The sequence below is a fragment of the Athene noctua genome, chromosome 2 (assembly GCF_965140245.1).
Source record: "Athene noctua chromosome 2, bAthNoc1.hap1.1, whole genome shotgun sequence".
Taxonomy (NCBI): Eukaryota; Metazoa; Chordata; class Aves; order Strigiformes; family Strigidae; genus Athene; species Athene noctua.
In genome coordinates, this window is record NC_134038.1 from 132,039,242 (window position 1) to 132,065,712 (window position 26,471).

The 26,471-nt window shown below is 37.2% G+C and overlaps 1 protein-coding gene across 1 annotated transcript in view; it reads left to right on the forward strand.

Moving 5' to 3' along the window:
• NXPH1 (neurexophilin 1) overlaps positions 1-14,199 on the forward strand; it is a 360,999-nt gene extending 346,800 nt beyond the window's left edge. The window contains exon 6 of the transcript XR_012633059.1: positions 14,169-14,199. The gene's annotated coding sequence lies outside the window, so the exon portion shown is untranslated. The remainder of the gene's footprint in view (positions 1-14,168) is intronic.
• The last annotated feature ends 12,272 nt before the right edge of the window (positions 14,200-26,471 follow it).

Genomic DNA, 26,471 nt, shown 5'->3' on the forward strand with positions numbered 1-26,471 from the left:
TTCAGCTTGTTCAGAACTCAGCTGAGAGGGATTCCATGTGAAGCTTCCATGGAGGATAAAGGACCTAGCAAGTGCTGGGAGTTTTTCAAGATCACTCTCCTGGAAACACAAGAACAGTTAATACCCTTTAAAGATAAGGGAAGCAAACAGAGCAATAACCCCCCCTGGATTAACTGCAAGCTTCTGAGTCTGCTCAAAACCGAAAGAGAAGCATCATACCAGAGATGGAAAAGTGGATGAACACCTGTTGAGAACTACAAGGGCACTGCCAGGGTGTGCAGAGATGCAGTTAAAAATTACAAGCTTAGCTCAAAATGAAATTGGACAGAGATGTCAGAAACTACAAGAAAGGGTTCTTCAGGTACATAAAGAGCAAGCAGAAACAGAAGGAAAATATTGGCCTCCTGTTAAACTGGAGAGGTGAATTATTCGTTAACAATGCTGAAAGGAAGAGGTTCTCAACACTTTTTTCACTTCTGTCTCTACCAGTCCTGTCGGGCCCCAGGCCTTGGGAACAAAAATCTCCAGTCTGATGCAAACACAGACCCACTGTCAGTGAAAGAAGACTTGGTATGAGAATTATTACAGGAACTTGAGCCCTAAATATAGATGGGTTCTGATGTTATTCACCTTAGGGTGAAGAGGGATAGCTGACTTCATTGTAAGACTGCTCTCCATAATCTTGAAGATGTTGTGGAGACCAGGGGACATCCCAGAAGATTGGAAGAAGGCTAATGTTATCCCCCATCTACAAGAAGGCCTCAAGGGGGCTCCAGGTAATTATAGGTCGATCAGTCTTACTTCAGTCCCTGGGAAAGTTATGCAACAAATCCTCCTGGGGATTATCACAAGTCAAATGAATCACGTGATTGGGAAAAGCCAGCACGGATTCACCAGGGTAAATCGTGCTTTACAAATCTGATCACCTTCTACAACAAAATAACCTGCTTAGTTGATGTGGGACAAGCGGTGCCCCGTGTTTACCTGGATTTCTCCAAGGCTTTCGATACAGTTCCCCACTAGTTCCTCCTAGAGAAACTGATAGGTTATGGTCTAGACAAGTGGTTTGTGAGGTGGGTGGGGGAACTGGCTGACAAGTTACTCCCAAAGGGTGGTGGTAAATATCTCCTTTTCAAACTGGTAACCTGTCACAGATGGAGTCTCCCAGGGATCAGTCTTGGGCCCAACGCTGTTGAATATCTTCCTAAGTGATCTGTATGGTGGGATCAAGTGTACCCTGTGAAGTTTGCTGATGAAACAAAACTGAGTGAGGAAGTGGACACTTCAGAAGGGAGAGCCACCCTGCAGGAAGACCTGGATAGGCTGGAAGAGTGGGCTAACAAGAACATTATCAAGCTCAACAAGGACAAGTGTAAGGTCTTGACAAATGACGTCTTGCAGGAAATGAGTCAATAGATTGTTGGCTCTGCAAGTCCTGAATTACAAGTGACACCTGACTAGGTAATCCATCCTGCTAAGTCCTCTGAAAAGAAAAATTTAGAAATAATATGAAAGATCCAGATTCATGAGGCAAAATAATAAATAACAGCAGAAGCACAAAGGTCCATATATGGATTTTCAATTATGGTTTGGTTTTTTTTAACAAAACTTCAAAATTAGAAACTGGATCTGCGATCAAAGGTTTGGACTTGTCTCTGCAGCCAATATGTCTTTGAGGTTGCAAAACTGAAAATGTAATTCAAATAGTTTTTGCTGTCTTGGTTTTTCAATATGTTTACCCTATCTAGACTTTATCTGAATGGTGGACGCGTCACCTAATGACAACATGTAGTAAAATCACAATGCAGCTGAAATTTTTATGCTCAGCTAATAAATAAATTAATTAAAAATTATTGTCCTTGTAAGATTTAAATGCAGTAGGCTCAGGATGAATGTGGTATGAAAAGGGAGCATCGGTCTTTAGTTAGGAATAAATTTGCTGTTTCTTTTAACAGACATATTTACCCGAAAAGTATAGCAACACTTACCTACTTACAGAAGTTACATTATTGATATGCTACCTTCTGTATTTTGGGATTAATGGTGTTTTAACTATATAGCCAAGTACTACTATTTTCTACATTTTTCTTTTTTTTTTACAATATAGAAAGAATTTCTCTGAATGACAGTTCATGAATCATGATTAATGTTGGAAAACTCCTTTGAAATATTAAATTGTTTCAGGCTTATATACATACCAAGAAAAATCATTAGTAATAAGTTTTACTCTATCAGTACAGTTTTATAGGTGTGCATATTTAAGTCTTTCTTTCATGTTGATTGTGCTTATGACTCAATCCAATATGAGCAAATAAACCATATTTGTGAAAAATCTAAAAACCCCGTATGAACTGATTCTGTAAGATTAAATTTATTTCCCACATTTATTTCCAGCACACTCCTGACAGCTATCAGGGGTTATATGTGTACTGTTGTAGTACTAATTAATGGTAAGAACACTCAAAGGAATGTTACAAATAGACAAGGAAAGTTAAAACGAGTGTTAAAAGAACTTGGACATGCTTGTAGCATTAACAAGATACATGATGGCTTCACTCATCACTCACTTGGTACTGTGACCTGTTGCCTGCTATTTGCATTTTCCATGCCATAATATCACTGGGAGTTGTTCAATTGACTTTATTGGTTATTTTTTCACTATAGACTATGATGACTAATGTCCTAAAGAAGTGTAGAGCTTACTAAGATATTTTCTCTTTCTCCTGGTCTCCTTCTCTCATCTACATGTAAATACACATGCATATCTTTAAACATTCATCATCTAAAACACAAAAGCTGTCTATGGAAAGGGATCAGAACAAGGTCTCCTCAGCAGGTGTTTTGCTTTATTGGGTGGGAAGGAATTATGTTTCCTATTGCTCTTTTTTTTGAGCCAAACAAAAATACTGTATCTTTTTTTTGAAAATTTTCAAAGCAGGAGAGAGGAAATGTGCGACTGCTTGAAAAAGTGTGGTGCCTTGTAAGGCAGAGATGCAGGCTTGAGTCCTTTCACACTAAGGAGGACATTTTACATAGGTCTTCTAGCCTCTCTGAACAACCACATAGAAAAGGTGGAAATTCACAGTCACCTGTCTTGTTTCATTGGGGTCTCATAAAATTTTTTGTGTCCCCTGTGGTTTCTACAGAGATTATCCACTGCTGACAGAATTGGAGCTATCAGGTTCTGAAGATCCTGATGAGACATATTCATGACATTGCTGCTGAACCGTTTAGGTCTGTTAAGATGGCAGAAGTCCTTGGTATTTATAAAAATAAATAAGATTTATAGGCAATTTAGGAAACTCTGTTGATGAAAATTGAGATACATATAGAAATCAGGCACCCATCTCCTAATTAAGAAAACATCTGAGCATGAGTTTAAGGGAATTACAGTTAGACTCTTAATAAAACTAGCTCGCAATTCTTATATACGCTATGTAAGGCAATTTTATCAAAAGGTTCACTACTGTGCATAAGTTTTGTTTGCTGACTTGAATTACATGTTCTGCATTTATATATTACTTTCTCAGTTTATTCTTTTTCAAGACAGTCCACACTTTATCTGTTTTCATGACAAATCTAATCTAAAAATATTCCAGATAATCTCTTCACTCCAATGCAGTTGATGGATACATTTCTACTGGTTTAGTTTCTTTCTACTTCTCTCATCAGCTAAATCTCTTAACCATATAATTTTATTGTCTATAACATGACAGGTCAGACCTAAGGTCCACTAAAGTCAATAGGCATCTCTTAAATCACTTAAATGGGGTATAGATAAAACTCTTAAAGCTTACAGTTCATACAAAAAATGACAGATAAAAAGTAAGTTTATTCTTCTATTTTATAAAAAAAAAGGAGCTTCACAGTAATATATCTCAGAAGTCAGTGCTATGATATGCAAGAAATTCTGAATGCAACTGAATTTTCTACTTTGTACATAGAATTATAGCACTCAGCAGAGGCACACTCAGCTGCTGGAAAATGGAAATTAACTTCTGAATATGAGGTAACAAAATATGCTGTTCTTGCATAATTGGGTTTCTCATTACTTCATACAACCACAGCAATGTTTACCAATGTGTTGCTGAAGAATGCAAATATTTGCTCCACAAACAATAGGTGGGCTTTTAAAGATACTAGTTGAAACTCTTGAAGTTAGCTGATTAGAGCCTGTGTGTCCATAAAAGTGCAAAGATTAGAAAAAAGGCTTGCAAATGTACTCATAATGAGAAAGGGGAAAGGGGTTGTGTTTGGGACATGATTAGCTGGTAATCAGTAAAGAACAAACTGATTATTAGCTGTTCAATTCTTGTCAGTCTTAGGGGATTCCACTCAGTGGCCTAATTAAACTGAGCTTGAAGTCCTCACATCTCCATTCAGTGGCAATTTCATTATAATATTCAGTTCTTTGCATGAGCTTTGCCTTCCCTCTCTTTAATCATATGTTTTGCATTTGTGTAACACCTTCCTTGATTAGTTTCTCTGCAGGATTAGCTTCTGATAACTGCATGGCTTATGAAAGCAAATGTCACGTATAAGGCAATCCAGATATTAGAATTTATTATCAACACTGGAATTAAAAAATCAACTAACGTAAACATTTTTAATTAAGATTTTCATCAGATGGAAAACTATTAGCTCTTAAAAAGCTAATCATCTCTAGATGAGAAAGTTGGTTTGTTGTTTTGGTTTGGTTTTTTTAAATGGCTGGGATAGTCCATGTCCACCAGTACAAATCTGTTTGGTTGACTCCAAGAAGACAGCCACCAAGCTGAACTAAGGTTCTCATCATTACAGCCCAGCTGAAAGATCATGTGGTGCAGTAGACAAGCCTCAGTATAGCTGGACTATCGCTTTTCCAGCAGAGGGCCTATGGCACACATATACAAAGTACTTTACAAAGAAAGATGGATAAGCTAGTTTGGATTCAGACTATTCTGAATATTTCCCCATTGCTAGAACTTTATTGATATTTAAAAGAAAACTTGGATTTTTTTTCCCCTCAATTATTTTATATTTCTGCCTTTTCTGTACTTTCTACTTGTTGATGGAATCTGGAAATAAAATGGCAAACTTTGATAATAAATGAAGATTTGCAGATGTATATTAATCACACCAGATATATAAAATATTGCAAAATTTAATAGAGGACTTGTACTCTACTTCTTATTTGAATATTATGAATCCTTTTATGTAAACCCAACATAGTGAATTTTAATTTCTGTCAGTAAAGTTACTCCTGGTATTTTTTTTATTTTTTTTTAAATAGATAGCAATTTAGAAGCAGAAAGGAAAATAAATTAATCCCAAATCTTCCTTCCCACGAAGGCATAGGCAGGGATTTAGGGGTATATGACAGGTTCAAAGGGTGGTTTTTTAAATCAAGATTATTTCTGCTGTTCAATTCAGTGGGTTTTCCTATGCCAGAAGTTGGAATGGGGAACATAAGCTGCCACAGAGTCACTGTTATGTTTACTGGCTCTAAAGTATATATATCCTAAGCTCCACACTTCTTTAGAGAAGATGAAGAGGAAAGGGCCTGAGAGAGATTATCATGAGGGTATTTGCATATAAATATGCATTATTATATGAAGTTACATGGTCCAGCTGAAATACCTATCAGTTAATCTAAAAGAGTACATTGTGGAGAGGGGAACTTCACAGAAATTGTTATAAAGTATCATCTCCCAGAACTGTCAAAAAACACTCTAATAACTTTCTTGGAATGATTTATGTTTTTCTTTATGTTTTTTTGTTTTGGGTTTTTTTTGGTCCTGTGTTGGCAGATTTTCCTCCATTACTGCTCCAAAATATGTAATTCTTTCATGCCAGAGAATTTTTAATGAAGGTTTTGAAATGTAGTAACAGTTAATTAAATCTCAAAGCATTTCTGTAGTTAGCTGTTGTTGTTAGTCATTGTTTTAGCAAGGAAATCAAGGCATATGCTTAAGGTTGAATAGTGTCAAAGCAGAGGTAAAAAGCCAGGAGCCCTGCATCCCTTGACCTCATTTTATTTACCTTTTTTCTGCTCCATGTGTGATTTCTAGCAGCAAAATAACAAAGTTGGCCTCAGAAAAAGATGTATAGGAGAATTAAAGCATTTCACCAGGTGTGAAAGGAAACTCATATATGACATCATACATCTCCAAAGAGTGAAAGGACCATTGCCATTGATATGATGGTGATTCATGATGTTACTTTCTGCTTTTATAACAATAGAAAATGATGTACACAAATAAACATAGACAACTGCCACCAGTTTGGCGGCTACAAGGACTGCACAGTCAGTCCATGCTAGTAATACCAGAAGCTGATACTAGTATAGCTGACATAGTGTTAGAGCAAGACTGTGGTTTATTTCAGTGTAAAGAAGTTACTCTTAAAATGTCTTACCTACCAGATCCTGCATGTCTGGTAGAATGAATAGATTCTATGTATGGGCATGCTGCAGATTTTCTCAGATGTACTACTTTCTCCAAGCTAGTAGTTAAACTATTAATAATGTAAATTTTTGCCATTTCCTTTAAAAAGCACAGGTTAGGATGCTAAATTCTTGGCTGTTAAATTCCCTAACCTGTTATTTAGCATTAAAAAGAGTCAAAAGCATTTTAGAACTAAAATCTTATGCTATTGCATACACTGAAAATCCTATGCTATTGCATACACTGAAAATCTTTGTCGTTTGTTTTGTACAGTACATCATTACATGGGAAAATTGATTGAATGTCATCTAACCCAGAGAAATGCTGGAGTAGATCCTCAGCTGGTGTAAATCAGTACTGTTCTTGCCCTTTCTTTTCTGCAGATTTAGCTGGAAATAGGGATGATTTGGAATGTTAATGCTGTTGCTTCTGGGAGGTTTATTGATTTGTTCTACTTTAGTTTTTTAAAAAAGGAAATGAAAACTATTTGTCAGTAGAAGAAGACAGTAAGAAGAGAAGACCCTCAGCCTTTATTTGAACTCTCATCCTGAATAACTTTAGTTACTGGTCATGCACTGAAAAAGAAAAAAAAAAAAAAAAAAAAAGCAGCAGCTATTGGTCTTGTAAGAAGAGTAATATTCAATCATCAAAAAGGCCCCTGTGAAACCATTTAAACAACTTTATTGATTTTTCCCTGGTTGGCAGTGTTTAATTCAAACAACTCCCAAGGAGTACAAGCATCACTGCAGGCAAATTATCAAGTGTTCTGGCCTCTATCACTCTTTGACCACCACTGATACAATTGCCAGTGACAAAAATGAGCATTTCTCTCCCTTTAGTCTCTACGTTGTCCTGTGTTAAGCTAACAAAGACGGTGCAAAATGAAGTCTGAACCTTTGACCTTAACTTACGGTATTGAGAAGAAAATAAATGCCCCATGTGCATACTTTTCTTGGCAGTTACTGCAAAGATGACAATTTTTTAAAGGGACTGAGGCTGCCTTTATGAAATACATCCATGAATTACCATCCATGGCAATTCCTCATTAACATTTCGAAAGGACACATCTGGTCCCCTGCACATACACAAGCATCATTCAAAATAAGTACTGAGTAAGCAGTAGATCTGCTACAAAAAGTGTTAGTCTGACTAGCAATTTATAGGAGCAAGTATATTAAATAGAAAATCCTGGGAACAAGCAAGGTTGTTCTATGCCTCTGTGGATACATTACGTATCTATTATGTCAAGCTGATTGCAACTAGGAACTTTCTTTTTCCCTTCACTCTGTAAAGATCAGTGCAATGAGAATAGGTTTATTCTTACAGGAAAATGTCCTAGGTATTTACTCCCAGCAGGCAGAAAGTGATGTTCTGTAGATATATCTTATACCCCTTAAAAACAAAAAGTTTCCTGAGAAACAGATGACAGCGATAACTACCTTGCCAGTCACATGTACAAAAATAGCCTGACATACATAGATTCAAGGAGAGACTGGAGAAACAGAAGGAAGAGAATTACACCGAGGTTAGTAAATACAAAGAAAGTCCATCTAGCTCAGAAAGTGCATGAGCTGAAAAGAGTTGACAGTATTAGGGGAGGCCCAGATATGGTTGCCTGTTCTGTCCATACAGAAGCGTGGACTCTGGATGAACTCTGTGGACTGAGTTTTCTGAATTCCTTTTAGGGCAGTCTAAGAAAGAACATTTACACTTTCAAGGAGTCTTTCCATCTTGTATAGTGCTCAGTGGAACGATTGCATAACTTAAAGAGTCAACAGATTCTAATTCCACATTATTTAAAAAACAAAACAAAACAAAATAAAACAATCAAAAAACAACAGTACGGAACATTTGAATAGGAAGGAGAAAAACTTGGTATTAGAATAGAAAATTGACTTGAAAGGTATGTATTTGGTTGTCAAACATACCTTAGTACAAAGTCTCCAGCAGTACACTTCACCCAAAATAGGAAATTTAATGAAAGGAAAATCATGGAAACCTTTTAAGCCTTAAATCTTGAAAAGATGGGGGCAGATGAGGGAGGCAATGATAATGATGACAAAATGGTTTCTTGTAATAGTAATGTGAACCTAATTTCTTGTCTAAGAAAAGCGAGAGTGGACTCTTCCTTTCAAGAGGGACTGCTGGAGGACCTAGTTATAAAAACTGCTTGTGAAATGGGAAAAAAGGAATTTTTAGTAGCAACAGATTATGATCAGTTAGGATTTGTGAACCAAAAGGAAGAAACAAACCAGAAAATAGAGTAAATAAGCATCATATCAGAAAGAACAAGAGAAACATACATGAGGTATCATGAAGCTGAAGAAAAGCAATCTTATTATGACATTAAAGCAAGACAAACTTAACAGACATATCTGAAAGTGGACGAGGCAACAAACTGTGTCTTTCAGGAAATAATTTTTTGGTGAAAAGATGTTTCAGCTTATGGTAAGTAACTAAGGCAACATAAAATGTAAATATTGGCAACGTTTGAGGCAGTTGGAAAATATGAACACATATTCATGATATTTATTTTGTCTGTATTCAGCTACTGTTATTGAAAAGCTGTGGAAGGAAAATCATGGAGAACAGAAAAACCCCCAAAGTTAGACTACTCCAAAAACGGGGAAAAATTATCTTGACGTTATTTGTTATAACAAGCAAAACACTAGTAATACTTAGAAAAGTCCTCATCACATCTGCTGAAGACACTGGAGCTGCAAACTAAAGCAGAAAGTAAAAAACAAACCTTAAGCATGACAATGTGACACCATTTAAAGCAATTTTGAATTAAATTAAAATTGAATTTAAATCTGAATGTGAGAGTCAAGCAGACATAACTAACTCCATGACTGGAAAACACTAAACAAGCCTGAGTTCTGGAATGATATCTCATGAGGTATTACTTCCTGTCTCTAAATTGTTTTCAATTTCACTATTGTTTCTAAGCTAACATTTTTTATTTACAAAATTTACTATGTCTTCTCATCAATGGTTTATTTTTTATTCTTTGGTACCTGTGCATTAAAATAGCAGATCATAGTATAATCTTGTTAATTCACACTGATAATGAGAGACCCTGTTAATTAATGCATTTTTTGGAATGAGCAAACATTTCACTATCAGCTCCAAAAACTACTCCATTTATTGCAATTAGTTTAATGGTAATTATTTATGACAGTTCTTCAAAATTTGTTAGTAAATGTACTGTATACTTGTACAAATTTAAAAATTTTATTTTAATATTTTTTTAATAAGAGACTTTTTTTAATAAGAGACTTTAATATCTTTGATTTGATAGTGTATCTTTTCTGAATGATAGAAGTGAACTGGCTTCAAAAATGTGATTTAAAATTTGAAAATGAATTAAATCCCACAATGTAATGAAAGAAAAGCCTGAAATAATTAAAAAAATTATAATGATGATACTTCAAAGAACTCAGAAACCTCAACTTTCACTTTCAGGTTCTTTTCAGGGCAGAGCAATCTTGAGGCTTGCTTTCTTAAAATTATTTGAGCCCTTCCACAAAACAGAGCCCAACTGGAAGCCTAGACCTATTTTTTTGAACATATGTAGGTGATGAACAGTAGCTAAGGTACATTTTGTACTTATTTTAAACGCAGTGTTAATTCTTAACCTCTAGGAAATTCTCATATTTTTCTGTGACTGTGTATAAATATTATGGTGTTCAATTTTTTCAGCACATCTTACATAACCACAGAAAGTTAATATATAGATAACAAAAATGTGAGAAAGAGTAGGTCACATAGAGATAACAAACTGACTAACATCTGAAAGACATGAACACGGATAAAAAAATATTTGCTCTCAGAAGACACTTTAGACATAAAGTGTTTGTGATCTCTCTGTATGGAGGTTTTTAAATGGTTTTATAAAACAAAATAACATTTAATCGTTCAATATTCCACAGAATTAAGTATACTTGAACTTTTCCAAATGGGACGCTCCAAGGGCTATAGTCTGACAGGCAGTTTGCCTAAGCAAAAGACAATTATGCTTCCTAAATTAAGGATTTCTGTACAAGAAATATGGAAGTTCAACACCAGAATCTGGAGACACTGAGCTCAGGATAAATGGTAGAAATAAGATGAAAATGCCTGTTCTGCTTTCTGCTGTTGTCACTGCTGCACTACTTTCTATTACTTCACTATGGGAAGTATTTAAGCAGACAGCTCAAGAATCATCTGGTCATTTGTAAAGAAGAGTATTTATATCTTCCCATCTCTCAGCTTTGATCTTTGCCTCCAGGCTGTATTACCGTAATGTGCTTTATTTAGAGTTACCCTTGAAAACCACTTACAGATTGCAACTCATGTTGAATGCAGCAGCATGACTGCTCAAGGACCTTTTTGCTGCAAGACTCACGCAAACTCAACTCTCTGTCTATTATTCAAAATGTGTGTTCAAGGTCTTGTTATAAGTATTATAGTCTTACACTATCTCTTTAATTCTGTCCTCAACTTTAAAACAAGTGAGGATTGGAAATTTAACTGCCCACCACAAGTATCTTTTCAGATAAATTAAACTTTCTTTTCAGCAGAAATGAGAAAAACAGAAGATTTAATTGCTTCTAATCTTCACTGAACTGTAAAAAGCTTGACTGGTGCTATGATGTGTGACAAGCAAGATTTCCCCATTCTAAGAAAGCCATGGGATATCCCCACAAAAAACCTAAGTGTATTTCTACCATTATAGGAACATGACAGTAAGAATTAGGAAAAATAGAGGGTTGTAGAGAGGAATAGAAATAGCTGTGATTATCTGCCATCTCAGCAAATGGGGTTTGGCAGAGAAGAGCACAGAAGTCACTGCAGGTTCTTTGAGCCCATGTAGTATTCTAGCCATGTTCTTAATGTACAAAGTAATTTTTATTATATAAAGTACTTTTTCCTCTCTTCAGGTACTCCTGTGCATCTTAGGGTTTCTTTTTCCATTTTAAATTCCAAACCCTCCTTCCTTACTGGGAATTAAATTTTGTTGTTGAATGGTCTTGATGATCTGGTCTGCTGGATGTCTGCCTAACTTCAGGTTTCCCCTTCACAATATACCTAATCATCTGTGCCACCATATACCTAACCTTCTGTACCACCACCACCACCACACACCCTCCAAAACTAAAGCAAAACAAAAAACCCCAAGAGTCCAACACCTCGCATATTACTTTTTCATGGCATACACACATTGAATATTCTGGTCTGAAGTAGAAGACCTCTGTAGTGCTAGGGCCTGCATAATATCCCCTGAAACAAAGTTGACCTCTAGATGAACCTCACAACCAAATGTTATCCATTATTAGTATCTGCTAATTAGTCAGATCTGTATTACCATTAGCATTTATTAATTAGTATCTGATCATTAACAAAATATGTATGCTCACTAGTGAAAGACGTCACTTAAGAAAAATGTAATCATTAGTGAGTATGTGTATCCCATTTCCCTTGTTTAACATTGTTCAAGGCTGAGAACCCAAGTGTTTGGCCTTGTTAGAAACTCCCTTGGTTCTCCCCCCTGAGCCCTGGTCAGGCTGTGGTGGAATCCAACAGGAGGATGAAACCAGATGTTTCTGCTCAAAGAAAAGTGCAAGTCATTCTGACTTGCTGATTTTTGGTATATAAGGCTGGACCCTCTTGCTACTACTTTGGATGCCTCACCTATGGATGAACACATCACATAGGACTCCCCACTTGCCGGGACAGGGTCTCAAACAGTCTCGCTGCAACTGGGACTCCCCAGTGACTGTGGATCTGGATGCTGGTAACATACGCAAGTGGTATTGTACCTTTCTTAATTACTATTCTTCCCATTGTGTGGCAATGATTAGGTGCAATACCTTGCTTATTTTGATTTTCTATAATCAACTGTATGTAGTAATAATTAAGTGTACTACTCTGTATTTTTCTTATTGCTTATTTTCTGTGTTACTTGTTTATACCCTTTAATTATTAACAGTAAAATAATCCTATTCTTTTTAGTCTGGTGTTTGAGTTTAATTGGCATCCTTGATCAGCAGAACAACCCCTATGTTTTCTGAGGAGTGACTAAGGACTTTGGGTTTAGCTAGTCTGGAGAAAAGGAGACTGAGAAATGACCTCATTGCTCTCTACAGCTCCCTGAGGAGGGGAATTGGAGAGGGGCGTGCTGAGCTCTTCTCCCTGGATGTGTGGGAATGGTTAAAAGCTGTCAGGAGAGGTTTAGACCCGACATTAGGAAACATCTGTTTACTGAGAGGGTGGTCAAACACTGGAACAGGCTTCCTAGAGAGGTGCTTGAAGGCTCATGCCTCTCAGTGTTTAAGACGCATTTGGACAATGCCCTTAATAATACAGTTTAACATTTGGTCAGATCTGAAGTAGTCAAGCAGTTGGACTAGATGATCATTGTAGGTCCCTTCCAATGGAACTGTTCTATTCTATTCTATTCTATTCTATTCTATTCTATTCTATTCTATCCTATCCTATCCTATCCTATCCTATCCTATCCTATCCTATCCTATCCTATCATCCAGGACAAAAAAGAGGGAATGTACAAAAATGGTGAGAAGGGTAGCATAAGGAAAATTTAGGAAAAACAGGAAGAATATGTGTTGGTTTTTGGACCCTTAAAAATGGTAAAATAAATGATTCAAACAGAAACTCTACTTAAGGCAGATTCAACAGAAACATAGGAATTCCCCTAAACCATTAGTTACATGAAAAATTAGACTGGCATGAAACAAGGGACTTTTTTTAGGAAGTGTGTAGCACTTCTCAGTCCATTAGAAAAATGAAAGATTGTTTGAGTTTCCCTTTAAAAGTTAAGCACCCATGCCTCTGTAATGATGATGATTTGACGGCTAGTTAAGAAGCCTCTGCTTGTTAGTGTCCTGAATTTCTGTGTTCAGACAGTGTCAGTCATTTCTGAAATTTCTTTAGGAAGCTCCATGATCTGTGACAGCGTTGCTGAGCATGAGCAGATGAGCTCTGTGAGAGATGCCCTGCCCTCAGCTTTTCAAGATGACAGTGGAGAGATAATAAATATGTATACTTTTATGGGCTTCTCATGCTGGATAGTTTCTACTGTCAAAGAGTGTCAAAAACTCTCATCAAAGTCTGTGAAAACGGAACATCAAAGGCCTATACAACACCTGTGTATGGATAGTTACAAGTTTCCTTAATCCACATATAAACTCCCTGAGATAAATATATAGTAATCTCTGCAACATCACTGTGATGTCATTGTCATCACCACTGAGTCACCATCTACAGCTCATTACAAAAAGACCCTTAAGAAAATAATCTTTGTATTTCCTTCTTGTATAGTCCTGTCACAGCAGGGTACTGGCCATTACTGAGTTTTTCAGGACTGTCACAATGTTATGTCATTGTCACCACCTTCATGATTCTTATTAAATGAGAACAGCAAACATTTACTGTTCGAAGAGAATTTTTCCTCACCAATCCCCAAAGCAAGCTAGGTACATAAATAAGAAAATTTTGCATTGTTAATTAAGTTGGGTTTAAATTTTGAGGTCTTTTTTTTGTTATCCTTTTACCAGGGTGTCCATATTCTATATATAAAATGCATATATTTATATTTTTAAAGCAGAATTATTATGTAAATAAGTAAATAAATAACATTAAGGGCACATTACAACATTCCTAGGCAAATTATAGGTTGTCACAATACAAATAGCTCTCCTTTGAAAATGTAGGTGTTGTAACTCTCTTTTATGTTTTGTTTAGGTCTCTTTCCTCCCCACAAAAGTTGTGATGGACAACTGGTAGTGATGGTTAAGTTGATTACAGGTGAGTGTTGCACTAAATTTAAAGATGTTACTTTTTTCCGTTAATATAACTCAAAACTTGATTTCCTAAACTAACATATTATTGCCTAACATGAAACTATCTCTGCAAAGCCTGATGATTTGGGCCCACAGAGAGGAACCTGATGTTATTCTCCTTGCTAACACTGAAATTCTACTGCTGGTGCCTGATGTTGGGTACTCGGACTAACTGCTCAACCACACCAGAGACTTCACACCCAAGTTGCAGCACTATGCATGATACCCATTCATTTTATAACTGCAACTATTTTCATCAGCAGAAATACATATCGAGAAAGGGTGAAACTACAAAAAGCTGGGTATGGTGTGTCATTGAAGCAATATGTGTGGATATTTGAAAGTTATTGCTTTATCCCATTTGCTTCTTCTGCCTTTTTAACTTTACAAAGCTGTTTGTGCATGTGTCTTCCTCCCAGTTAGGATCATGAGATCACTTGCATTGGTTAGTCCTTGGCATGTTGTAAGTGAAACAAAAGCACATCTGCACAGCACATCTGCACTGAACTATTCATAACAGCCTGAGATTCTCCAGACTGGCGGTGAGCAAACTCTCTAGATGACACAGTGCATCTATGACAATATTATGTACACTGTTTATCATCTCAGAAGTCTTTAGCTTCACTTATTGCCTCATTTTAGCTAATTAACCATGCCTTTCGGCAGGGCTTGACTGCTACACAGTGATGGTGAAGCTATACCTCTTCTCAAACATGCCTGGCCCATGTTAGCTTTGGAGTTTCTGTGCCTTCACAGCTGTGTATATTATTGCCATATCCTTTAAGTGTTGTTAATACTGCACTGTATGGCTAGAAATTCTGTCTCCCTGCTCTGAATTAATCCTTTCGCTACTCTTAGGTGCTTCATTCATCACTCCACTTGATATTTATCAAGATGAATACACTCAGTGTTACAGCTGAGGAAAACTGTCTTCATGCTCTTTAACAGCATTTACTACTCACCTCTGTGCTTTGGTGAACACAATACTGAGTTTCAGATGTTGTGGTCATTGCACTTCACAACTACTGCATTTCACAATCCAGTGGAAGCAGGAATCTCCTAAGTGGAGAATGACATCAGCAGGGTCATATACTAATAACCTGAGACAGTAATAGTCCTCTGATTAAGTCTTACTGCTTCACCTTTCACAGTTAGAGGCCTTTTCTATAGCATCCTCCTATTATTCACTGCCCCATTATAGCCCCCCCAGAACTCATTCCTCCAGTGAATCTTTCCAAAGGTGCGAGGCGCCAAGATGTGCCCAAATTCACTGGTTCCCACAAAGTTTTCACATTGTTTTATCTTCTTTCATTCACTTTACTGTTGCTCACATTGCAATTCATCCCAGTTAGAAACCTGTTAGCTCTGTGGGTGTTGTACATGAGCAATGATCATGCAAACAGGCCATATGGGCCCCATCTGCTTCAAGGGAGTAATGACAGTTTGACCATTGGCTTCAAAGGTAACAAGACCATGTCCTTCATAAACAGAAAGCACAAAATTTCCTAAATAGGCAGCAGGTGTACAGGAGGACAGAAAAGCAAAGTAGGACTCTCCAGGATTATCCACAGAATCAATGAGAGTATGCCAGTCCAGTGATCCACTGGTGCATAGTCTCCAGTTCACTATATACTGCCTGGTATTTCTTGTATAAGCACAATCAATTCCATTCAATTTTTCTACTGAGTCATGCTCCATTTTTGTTGTTGTCTTTATTGTGTCTATTTACCTCCTAGCATGCTACTGAAAAGCACCATTTAAATTTAATTTATGATTCCTGACTGACCTTCATAACCTGCTTAAAGTGAAAGAGTTATACTAAAATCCTAAGCACTCATGGCCAGAAAATGATTGAAGATCAGCAAAAAAAAAAAAAACAAAAAAAAAAACGAGGAAGTTAGGGTTTTTTGTCCATTTGTTTCTTTCAAAAAAATCTTAATTTATTATTACATTTTACATGAGCTGAAGAGCGAATCCCAGTAGTAGTTTTATAGTTATTAATTCACAGATGTATCTAATGTTGAAAAAATATTACAGAAATACAAAGCAATGATGGAGGATGGTAAAACTTAAGATGTGATTAGAAAGAGAAATGAGAATAACATTTTGACCTGTTCTAATATACTAAGTCCTGAAATAACCTAGAATTTTTCTATAATTTAGGTGCATATTATTGGTTTTATTAGTCAAGTATGGTCTTCTAGGTTAAGATCTACCAGCTAAACCAAAGTTCAAAAGCCATCCAAACCCCTAACCTTCAGGCTGGTGGGATACCATACCTATCTAACGCTGTGTCTAAGCCCTGACCCTCAGGGCAGGATCTAATGTTAATGAAAAATATTTATTTGACCAGTGAAATCTCTTTTCCCCAACATTGTTTTTCCTAACTGATTGCCATTCTTTATGGAACATCCTAGAGGTGTTCTGCCTGATCTACACTCTATGCTCTATCTCTTTTTTTTTTACAGGTTTCTTCCATATTTCTTAAAACCTGGTTTTAAGTCTTGTGTCCCCCATTAAGTAGACATATTAATTTTTTTCTTTTCAGGTGGGATGGTCTACACCTATACTTTATCATATTAAAGGAAAGTCTCACTGTGTGAGTAAACCTAAGATATTAATACGTGTTAACTGACTTTCTGTCATTCACTGTAATGATTTAAAAGTATATATACTTTAAATAGAAAGAGTAAACATAGAAATGAGCTGAACTTTTTAAAGCAAATTAACCGTTCCCTGAATATGTATTTTCACTAACTCAGAACTAATTAAGGATATGGGTCTAAATTAATAATACATTTTATCTGAATGAAACAACTTCTTTTAATGATAGGTAAAACATTTGGAATTTTCTGAATGTATTACCATTTGTGAGAGACTGAAATGTCCTATGCCTGTCTCAAAGCTTGCTTGTGTCTGTACAAACCTCCAAGAAAAGCTGCTGCGGCCTGTGGATTGATCTGGGGAGTGTCGTCCAGGGAGTCAGGAGTGTATTGAAGGATGCACCCCCCCATTCCTTTGCAGTTGCATTGACAGACTCCTTGGATAAGTCTCAAAGGGGCAGACGTGCACTGACCTGGGCCAATCTTGTAGCCCTTTGTGGCTCTATTGTGTAGACCAGACCCCGTGTACTCATTGCTAGTGAACTGATAAGAGGCAAATGTTCCTGTGGGACCAGAGGAAAAAAAACCTAAAGGTGGGCAGATATGGTAATCAGTGATACGTTGAACTTAAAAAGGCAGTAGAAACTTTGCTCTGTGTGCATCCACCACTGAAGCCAAATCCATGTGCACCCACCACTGAAGAACTGAAGACTGAGGACCAGCAGGACGCTGCTGGATCCATGGTGGTGACTATTCTTGCAGCCCTATCCCGCATCCTTGCTTTATTTCTTTCTTTTCCTTCCATTCTGTCCTATCATTACCCCTCTTCACTTTTTAATAATAAAAACCTGTTTGGGGTGTACGGCATTTGACCTCATTTGTGTCTTAATCTTGCTCTTGGGATCATATCGAAACCTCCCCTGTAGTGGTAAGGCATTAGCTGTTTTTTTCCATCTGCTTAGCCACAGGGGTGTGGCGCTCAGATCACAGCTAAGCCTTGCAGGAGGTTAACCTCCGTGGGAAAAGAAAGCACAAACGCCAATATGGTGGATGCTATCTGTTCGGTTTATTAACTGCGCAATTGCTTTATATACCCCTTTCTGTACATCGCGAGATCTTTAGTTCCCTGTTCTTTCCGTGCATCACGAGATCTTTTCATGTGCCTCTGTTTTTCCCTTACATCGCGAGATCTTCCGAGCGCCTCCCCCTACACTCCCCCGACACTGGATCGGGACACCATTGTGCTTGCAAGGAAAACTGACAAGCCTACTCACATCAGAATTTAGATATCCACTTGTACCAGTCACAGAGAGGTCATAGTGAGATACAACTCCTCTCTGCTACAACTTCTGAGGGAGTTCAGCAAGGTTGTGGAGCTATATGATGTGCTGATATTGAAAGTTTCTTGTAGAATGTCACAATTTTCAATTATTCAGTTATTCACTAGGTCATGTGACTGGGTACTTCTTTTCCACCAGAACAGGTAGTCAAGGCAATGCTGCATATAAAGTTTTTCAAGGTGTGCAAGTTCCATGGTAATGATATCTGTTTACTCCAGTTCTTTTTACAGATGTTCAGTTACAATGGAAAAGTACAGTCTGAATGCCTATGAAAACAGATGGAATAATAAGATGCTTGAGATATGTCTACTAATCCTTATTATTACATAATAGAATAGGAGCCAAAATAACTTCTCAGAATAGTTTAAAATATTGTATACCTGATACTACTTTTCCATATGGTCAGTTAATCTAGCTGTTCATTGCATAATTAGAAATAAACGATTACACAATAGTGATCAGATATTGATGTATACATGAACATCTATTGTTTTCAAGACTCGTTTTGTATTACATTATTGCCTACCAGAAGTACGTAATTCAGAGGTATTTGGAAATTTCTGCTATTCTACATCCAAAGGAAAAGAGGTGATCAAGGCCTTAATATTAGTGCTTATTGACAGCCCTACATATGAATAAACTCCTCTCTTCCCGAATTCTTTCTTTCACTTCCCAAGGGCATTTGAAATTATCCTCAGAATCAAGTGACTTCTCTGTAACCCTGAAGGTCCTTGATAACCATTTTTTGCATTCCTGGCTTTGCTTTCAGCTCTAGTAGGCTGCTGCTTTGAAGGCTTTCTCAAGAACAAAGCCCTGTATTTGGTTTACATCTTCTTGAAACCTGTGTCTGAAGTCAAATTTCCGAGTCAAAGAAGGAGAAGGAGTAAGGATCAGTCATGTCTGGGCACTCATAATCTCATTCTTCTGTTCTATTCCAATGGGGTAATACTGGGGTTTTTTATGTGTGTGTCCTTGTTGAATTTTCCTTATGCAGAAATCCCTTCATTATGTCTTGATGCAGAGGTTTCTTGTAACCACTTTTAGAAGCTATTAAAACAGTGCCTCATATGCACAGGAGGTTTAAAAGTTATATGCCATAAGAAAGCTGCGGAGATGCACATAATGAGAATTCCTCTTCATGTATGTTACTTGAACCTGCATATCATCAGGCAGCAGATTTCTGTTTTCTAAATACTCAGTGCTGTGATATTTGTTGGGTTGGGTAGAATAACGAGGGCTCAAACAGATTGTAACATCCTGACAAGTTCTTACAAATTCAAGCTGAAGTCAATGGAAGATCAGATTCAATCTTATTAAAGTAGAAATATGGAAGTATCAGAAACCACATTCTACCTTTTGAGTTGCTGCCCAAACATACAGCAGGAGGGAAAAGGGGCTTTATTTTATATCTACTTTTAGCTGAGTATTTTATCACTGCAGTGAATCTGCCAGGCAGCAATCCCAATCTTATTAGCTTCTAAGCAGCCACCCTATGTAGTCATATTGCAAACAGGGGTTTTTTGCTATATTTTCTTTCCAAGCGCTGGAGGATTTTACTCAGAATTAGAGTTGAGGGCTAAATCTCAAGTGTCACGTGAGCAGCACTTGCTTATTAGAGGAAGCTTCCTGTCAAGCCAAAAGCCTTTTTCAGACACTGTTATGTTATTGATCTCAAATCTGAGAAGGTATAGGCTGCCTGACCTTGACCCAAGGTGTGGATAAGTAGGGTTTTTAATCTCTCATTACAAGTGGAAAGGTGCATTTTATAATGCTGTCAATACATGTTTCATAGGTCATCAATCTTACCAACGAATTATTCTATGCTTTTAACATGTGGTCATTTTCTGTGTCCTGTCTGAAAAGACACATATACTGTAGGTTCTCATTAAAAGATGCTATTTTTCTTTTGCTCTTTCTTTACCTGAAGAAGGTCGTGGTGGTGACTAGTCCTCTGTCCCAACAACAGACTAAAATCTTTGGATCAATATTTTTTGTATGTCTATATTGTTCATTTCAGTTTTTATAAAAAAATCTGCTCATATTTATTCATGTCTTTTATCCTTCCTTTATGAAGAACCCAGTGTGTCTTTTGTTCATGAGGGCTAATGTCAGAAAGAGAATGAAGAAATAAAAGACACAAACTAATTCATGAAGAAAATAAAGAGAGATTGAAGACAGAGCCACTGAGAATATAATATTTAATATTAGTTTTGAACACCAACAAGTATAACAAATTCTGTAAAAATTAAAAGTGTTCTTCCAAACTCTTGAAAAATTTAACTGAAAGCTTTAGTTAGCAATATGCAGTAACACAGTCTTCATAAATGTCTTTGATACTAATTGGAATGAATTCATGCCTTCCCCATTGTAAGTCAAAACTGCACAAGATTTCCCTCTCTGATAATGTTGCAAAGGTAGCCTCACATACATCTATTAATGTCATCTCCAGTGTGCCTGTGAAATTTGCCAGAGCTGATTAGAGCAGATATTAAATGATAATTGGACATTTAGTGCTCATCAAACAGAAAGTGACAGATGGGGCACTAATTAAATTATAGTTCTGACATTATTCACAATGGTTTATGAATCTTCAGTAGTGACCTTCATGCATCTCTTCTCTCTTTTTCAGGATAAGAGTGTGATAAGGAAAAGAAAAAAAAAAGACACTGTTAAAACTGTTAACAAATATATGCAAAATAAAACCTTTTTTCTTCCTAATTGATCCTTCTGTTCAATTAGATAATTAATTATAAAATATTGCAACAAATAATGAGATTAATGTAAATCAGGTTGAGTGGCTAAATTTGGATAAAGAAATGAATCATACCCTAAACCAGGTATGCATGTTTTGAACTAGGCTTTCATTGTGTAAGAAGGAAATGTGCCTAAACATACTCTGATCCTAGAAAAGAAAATTCAGTGCTTCTAGTAGTATGCTCTTTTTCTTATTAATTCAAGATTGCATTACCTACTGTCTCTACCAGATAAATGATAAGGCTTTACTTAATAAAGAAGAGTAAAAACCTGAAATAGAGATTCACTGCTGCTGAGCCAGAACTACATTTTCAATTTCAATTAAAAAGGAAAACACACTGTTAATTAGTTTTTATCTTTGGTTCAACAGTCTTCACTTTTTAGTCACTAGTTTTAAAAAGTAACAGCTGTAATATCCCTTGTTATCAGCAGTCTCCATTTTTGTGTAATTTATTTTCCAATAACTGGCCAAATAATATTTGTATAAAGAACATTCAAATAAATTAATAAATAAATGCTAGATTTAGTGTTTCCTTATGGTTCTACTTGTTCATAACATTGTACAGGTATTACTCTATTAAAGATATTAGTATATATCTATATCATGTTGCATGCACATATATAGCTACATACACATATGCATGTATTGTATGAATTCAGAGACCTGTTGCTATGATAAAAAATGAGTAAGTCTTATTTAGTAACCTTATTTTCAAGAGGGACGGGTCTGCAGGGCAAAAATCCCATCTACATGTTGCTAGAAACTGGCTTTTTAGTATGAGGACATATCAGTGTACTTTAAAGTTTTACAGAGTTATATATTTAATATTTTATTATTTTATGTAATAACTGTAGGTCTAGGTATTATTCATGAAGTCATTATGTATGTGTGCCTTTGTAACTTTAATTTTTTTTCTCAGGTATTTTCTGAAGGTATAATAAATATCAGAACTGGAACTCACAAAAAAAAAAGCACAACCAACTAACCACCCCTAAAACCCTCATTAAAAATAAACTCTTGGAATAGCTGGAAATAAATACAATCTTTAACATGTTTTGTTAATATGCTTCATCTCTACATTATTGAAAAACAACTGTGATTTTGAAAACAATATTTTTTTCTTCATATGAACCTTGCTTTTTGGTCATTATGTCTAACCTTTCAGTAATGCAATAGAAAATTTTTAATCTTTATGAGTCCTGAAGTGTTTGTCACACATGATCAGAACTTCCAGAAAAAAGTATGCAAAACACACAATAGTCAATTCCATACAAACTGTACAAGATAAGAGATTAAAAAAAAAAAATAATTCTAAAGACATAAAAATCACAAAATATAAATAAATGCCTGTAGAAAATATGGATTTTTTTTCTGAAATTCAAGAGTGTTTGGCATCAAATATAGATAACATAAAACCCATATCATATCCTGGATGTATTTTAAAACACTGTGTCCAAACAGTAAAGATTAAAATGCTGAAGAAAAGCAAAATATTATTGTTCTGAAAGGACTGCTCTCCTCTGAGCTTTCAGGAGCCTCCTGCTGTGAAAGTCATTTGGACTTAATGGAAAAATCCTTGATTCAATTATACGTAATGGACCTTTTTCTTCTCTCTGTTAAACCGGTATAAATGTGGAGCAACTTCACTGTCTCCAGTAGTTACTCTGGATTTATACTATTGCCCTGGTCCACCTAATCTGCTGCTTCTGTTCAGTAATGGGTATTGCAGGGGTAAGTAGCTTTGCTGGATAGTCTCTACATTTATTTTCATTCTTTTTCAAGCGACTAACATGAGAAAGCCTACTAATTGCTGCTCATGAGATCTGTGTTATACTTGCTACATTATGTTCTGGGATGCCCTTAAATTCATCATAATTTCTGTTCAAATTCTCTCTTAGTACCTAATTCCTGCAAAGCAAAAATGTTTTTCACGTCTAAGGCATTTTGTATCTGAAAATCTTAGCCTATCCTAAAAATACCAAGGAGATGCAAACTCCTATGCAGTGAGCCATTTGTTTGATTTTAACTTATACTTTCAAAACTGTGTATCTATCAGCTTCCTCAGTAGAAATCATCTCAACTAGACCTGAAATAGAGGGACTTAATATGTCCATGAAGTGACACAAGCAAACAAGCATAGAATTTCCCTAATTGCGGCAGATTTCAGCCTAGTGGTGGGACACATGCTCTGGTTTAAATGTTTTTAAATGCTTTTAAACTGTAAGAAATGCTACTGTATATTTCACAACCTGTGAAATTTCCCCCCTCTGGGAGTTTATATGAATGAGTTAAGGGGTTTAGCTGGCTAAGCCCAAGGTCAGCTACTTTACTGATAAAAGCTGTTGTGAAGAAAACTAGTAGTGAGGGCCTGCCTCTCCTTTCCCTTGGGAACTGCTTTGAAGAAGAGGCTTTACTGCCAGTCCCAGGCTGTACGACTTCTCAGATGGGCAGTAGCAAAGTCTGTGCTTGATATCACACTCTGTTCCATCCATCCTGCCCTTGATCCATACTTGCTGGCTCGGCTTCCTGACCTTTCCCGGGACCTTCCTTGTCTCTGTGGACTTCCCGGGAGATCCCTGCACTGTGTCTGATTCTGATCACAGCCTCTGGACTTGAACCTGACTTGTCATTCACCATCCTTGCTGATCATCAAAGATCCCTGCTCCTACACCTTTTGCAGAAGACGGGGAGGAGAAGGAGGACAGCAACCTTAAGGGCTCAGCAGGCTAAACTCCTTCACCATTTAACTCAGGCAACTAAACTCAGCCAGCTAAAGGGGTGAATACTCCCAGGCCCTGACACCCTAGTTCATAGGAAAGTGCCATCTCAGGTCTTTGAAAGAAACAGTGGTGGAAACAGTGTGTCATGGAGATGTGAACTATGAGACTCTTTTCTGGGCACGTATTTCATATTGGTCATCTCTATGTGCTGGCAGCCTGAACCTTCTTTTCACTTTGCACATGCTGAACATACTAAGAACATGAGGAAGAAAAACAAACAGACAAGCAATCCCCCAGTTTTTCAGCTAAGAAAGTTTTGATCACAAAAGTCTTGAGCCTGATAGAACACAAAGTAAGTTTGGTGCATCTTCAGCCTTTTCATTTCTTTCCTCTGACTGTTGGCAGTTAATAGCTCAAAAGTCACTTATTTCCTGAACCTTCTTCTCACTGAAAACCAGGGAGAGCAAGATAGCAATAGATTCAGGAAAGAGTGATGACAAGACCCTACCAGTCCCAGAAAAGGCTTAGAACAATCAGAATTGTTACACCATGTATATATGAATAATTCATATTATATATGAATAAGCTTCATATATACATATCACACATTTAGTCTGGTTTATTATTTTGATATGCATTTCTCTGCAAGGCTTTTGCTTTTTGCAAATATTACATTTTTCAATATGACTGTTTGGATACCACAGATACCATGGTTATTGCTCGCAGGGAAAACAAAACCTGAGGTACAGGAGATAAATCAGACTGACGGAATTATCCTTAGCTGGAAAACAGTAATATAAAACTAGAGCTTGAGCAGAGAGAGGGAAAAGCAAGTGATTCTTTACTTGTGTTGAGACATGGGTTTAGGCTCCCATGATAGTGCTTTCAAAAGCAGCTCACATCTCTTGTCATACCTGCCTGCATGGTATCTCTTACAGGCAGTCTCAAATGATGACCCCGAACCTTTTCAAATTGGCACATATGTTTCGATCTTGGGGACTGATGTGAGTTTGCATGTTTTTGTATTGTGTTCACTTTAGTTCTCTCTCTCTGTTGTTTTTTTCCTCTGTAGCACTGCTGTTATGAGCTTTGGTATTTGTCTGGGAGAGGGGGGAGTGTGTGATTCTTGGCTGTGTCCCCTGTGTACAATGTACACCATGTCTCTTCAGCAAACTTGTATGATGATACCTGGGTGGATCTGAACACAGGGACTGCAATGCTACAGGCTTGGGGAAGAGTGGCTGGAAAGCTGCTCCGCAGAAAAGGACCTGGGGGGGGGGGGGGGGTGTTGGTCAACAGCCAGCTGAATATGAGCCAGCAGTGTGCCCAGGTGGCCAAGAAGGGCAATGGCATCCTGGCTTGCATTGAAAATGGTGTGGCCAGCAGGACTAGGGAAGTGAGCGTCCCTTTGTACTCACCACTGGTGAAGCTGCACCTCAAATACTGTGTCAAATTTTGAAACTCTCACTACGAGAAAGACATTTTGATGCTGAAGCATGTCCAGAAAGGGGCAATGAAGCTGGTAAAGAGTCTAGAGAACAAGTCTTATGAGGAGCAGCTGAGGGAACTGGGGTTATTTAGCCAGGAGAAAAGGAGGCTTAGGGAGACCTCATCGGTCTCTACAACTACCTGAAAGGAGGTTGCAGTGAGGTGGGTGTCTTGTCTCTTCACCCAGGTAACAAGAGATAGGTCAAGAGGAAATGGTCTCAAGTTGTGCCAGAGGAGATTTAGGTTGGATATTAGGAAAATTTCTTCACTGAAAGGGTTGTCAGGCATTGGAGCATGCTGTCCAGAGAAGTGGTAGTCATCATCCCTGGAGTTATTTAAAAGACATGTAGATGTGGTGCTTAGGGACCTGGTTTAGTGGTGGGCTTGGCAGTGTTAGGTTAACGGTTGGACTCAATGATCTTAAAGATCTTTTCCAACCTAAATAATTCTATGATTCTATGATTCTATATCTGCTGTTGGAAGATGAGAACCTGTTCTGTCCATGATTTTGGTGTCAGGGTGTGGTGAAGCCTTGACTTGAAAGTTGTAATAGAACATGGTTAAGCAGCTTTTTTCCAGTTAAGATCAGGAGGAAGGGAGTTTGTTTCTGTCCACAATACATTAGGCAGAAATATCCAAGAGACCAGGAGGATCCTTACATGTCTTTAGGCCCAATAAGCTGATAAAAGTAGCAACATATACAGCTGAATGATCTTACAGTATATCCATGCTTTATCACTGCTCTTCTGCACCACTTACGCTCTCACTGACACTTGTCAGAACTATAGCAGATATGGTGTGGCTGCTTATGCTGAAAAACTGATGCAGAAAACAAAAAAAAGTGCAGACAACAACTGATGGGGTGGGAGGAGAACACATGGATGTCTGACACCATGTGGAAGGCAGAGCCTGAGGAATAGCTGTCACAAGTTGAATCCAAAGTGCCAGACAGGACCTGACCTGACAACAACTGGTCAGTGTCCTCTGTCCCTGGGTCTATGAGATACTGGTCTAAATTGGATTTAGGGTATTAAGCTTTGTTTTTTGTGTGTATTTTGTGTTTTGTGGAATAAGAATTGCTATTCTACTCCCAACACCGATGCAGCCCAGTTAATACATTTGTGAGTACATGTAACTGAGCTGTGTGGTTATCTTCTAGTGGTCTTTCAACCTACTTTTTCATCTGACATTACTATATATGCATTCACAATAGCTTGTGTCCCCATATCATGGCATACCAAGAGCATAAGTGTAAGGAAAAGGAAGGAGGAAGAAGCATGGAAATCCTCACTCTTAGAA